The following is a 2,272-nucleotide window of genomic DNA, read 5'->3' as shown; positions in this document are numbered from 1 at the left end:
TCTTTCTTTTTATTCCTACCTGCAATGCCCTCTACTTCTATCTATCAGAGTAAAACTACTATTTCTCATTAGGTTTCAGCAAAAGGGTCTCCCTGCCACCCCAGCAAACCCAGCAGTGTTCTGCATTCTTGCTGCATTTGGACTCATCTCTGGCTGGCCATGATCGAATTTCTCCAGGACACTGCTGGCAGCTTTTCCATTTTCTTTGGATTTCCTGGTCCATCCTTGGCCTGTGGACACCATGAACAGCAATAAAAAATTACCTCTACTAGGCAAGAAATCCATTTTGCTTGCCCAATTTCACCATCGCTTGCATTTCAATGGCAGGAGAATTTAGAAAAAGCACACACGAGCATGGACATGTGGCATCTTATATTATTAATAACATTAGCTACCCCATGTATTGTGCCACGCTGATAAGTAACATTATCACATTTTGATAAGTTACATTATCACATTTATCTTCACTATAACCCTGTGAAGCACACATAATTATTAAACCCACTTTACAGATATGGGAACTGAGGTTCAGCATGGTTAAATTAAATGTCTTAGATTACATGGCTAGGGAGGGAAAAGCCAAAGTTCTCACGTCATGACTCTAATGCACACATTCTGCAGTACCTCATGCTGCTCTGCACGCCAAGTTCGAGCAATCTCTCAGAGCGAAATGTGCAGCTACTTATCTCCCGACCATCAAAAGGCATTCCAACATATGGAAAAGCATTCCTCAGGAAGCGAAGTTCCTATACGGTCAGTCAGCACTTTTCCTTTAGAAAAGAAGATAAACCAACAATAAAAATACAGATAACAATTAACCTGCTACATTTAACTTATTTTATTTGTTATAGTGTTTGTAACAAGAGAGACATGTTTAAAATAGTTTTTAAAATGAAAAGTTCTGATATAAAATTTGTTCCAAAGAATCATTGTATGTGTGTGCATGTGTGTGTGTGTTTTAGCTTAAGCAATTAGGCTACTTTTAGAACAGAAAATGAAAGGAAGCAATAGTGAATTAAAATTTCTCTCATACCTGATCCCATGAATCTTCAGAGTTAAAATAATAAATTATTACTAATATCAATAATTAAGCAGCAAAAAAAAGATTTATCATAGTACATTTGTGCTCAGCAGCCTTGGAATCAGCGCATCAAGATCGAGTTCCCTTGGAGGTGCCTGGGGAGACATGCTGTCCCTACCTGCAGCGGAATTAACTCCCTGTGCTTTCAGGAAATGGATAATCAGTGTATATTAAGGACAAAGGCAAGAGAACACATTGGCAACAGGCAAAGGCTAAGAGGGAATTTCAGCTTGCTGTTCTTCATAATGATTCAAAATAGGATCTTTGAAAATTATAAAGTCAGAGCTGGTGGGGTAGCTTATCATGGCAAGATTGCACAGCTCATCACAGTCATAGAATTGATTTTCTGTAAAGGTTCAGTGGTGTAGCAGCAGCTGCTGGCCACTGCTGTGTCTCCATCAGGCAAATGCCTGATGGCTCTCAGGACGTCTGGCAAATAACCCTGGCAAACGGGTGCCATTTCCCCAGAGATCAGTGGGAATTGCACGGAGTTCCATAGCATGCAGCTCATGGCTGTTTAGCACTCGCGGTCCTCCCTACAGCCCTCATTTTAAGGTAAGCCTCCAACAGGAAGGGCCCTCTTTCCTTCTTCCTCTCTGGCCCTTCATTATGCCCACTGCAAGCCTTAGCACTTTTATGTCTTGGCTAGTTAATTCCCACATAGTGGGTGGAAAAAGACCTCAGGCAAGGAGACATTAAGGGTGAACTAATAATAAGGTGAAAAGCTCTCCTCCGGTAGGTTAACAATAAAAAGTATAAAAATAGCTACTTTTTTTTTTTTTTACATGTTCTCTGTGCTAATTATTGTGTGTGTTACAACCATTTTCACCCTTACTCCTCATACCTAGCCTGAAAAGGAGGCATTGATCAATCTCTTGTTTAACAGATAAGGAAACAGTCCGAAGGAAGCAGAACCATGTGTCCAAGGTCACGATTTGGTAAGTAGTAAAGTGTTTAAGTCCAAAACACAAAAGTCCCCCCGCCTTGAGAACTGGTTTCATTTGGGACAGCTCTGGCTCACGGGGTGATACTAGACCCAGCTTTTGCTGAGCACACAGAACATTTGTTGCCTGAACCACATAGATATGATACTGTTCCCTTTTAAAATTCCTTTGTATATGCCAACACTTATAATATGGACCATCAACTATCTCTTTAATATCATCCACTGCAGATCCCGGGTGTAGGCAC

General features: G+C 40.7%; 1 long non-coding RNA gene across 2 annotated transcripts in view; it reads right to left on the bottom strand.

The window, feature by feature from the left end:
- Nucleotides 1–6: 6 nt before the first annotated feature.
- Nucleotides 7–2,272, bottom strand: part of LOC111740700 — a 5,841-nt gene continuing 3,575 nt past the window's right edge. For both annotated transcript variants that reach the window (XR_002780715.1, XR_002780714.1), the window contains 2 exons: nucleotides 625–770; nucleotides 7–230 (listed from right to left, as the gene is read on the bottom strand). This is a non-coding gene — a long non-coding RNA (uncharacterized LOC111740700). The remainder of the gene's footprint in view (nucleotides 231–624; nucleotides 771–2,272) is intronic.

Source organism: Pteropus vampyrus, unplaced genomic scaffold, assembly GCF_000151845.1.
Source record: "Pteropus vampyrus isolate Shadow unplaced genomic scaffold, Pvam_2.0 Scaffold67, whole genome shotgun sequence".
NCBI lineage: Eukaryota > Metazoa > Chordata > Mammalia > Chiroptera > Pteropodidae > Pteropus > Pteropus vampyrus.
The sequence above is the reverse complement of the archived record's forward strand: the minus strand, read 5'-3'. Positions and strand labels throughout refer to the sequence as shown.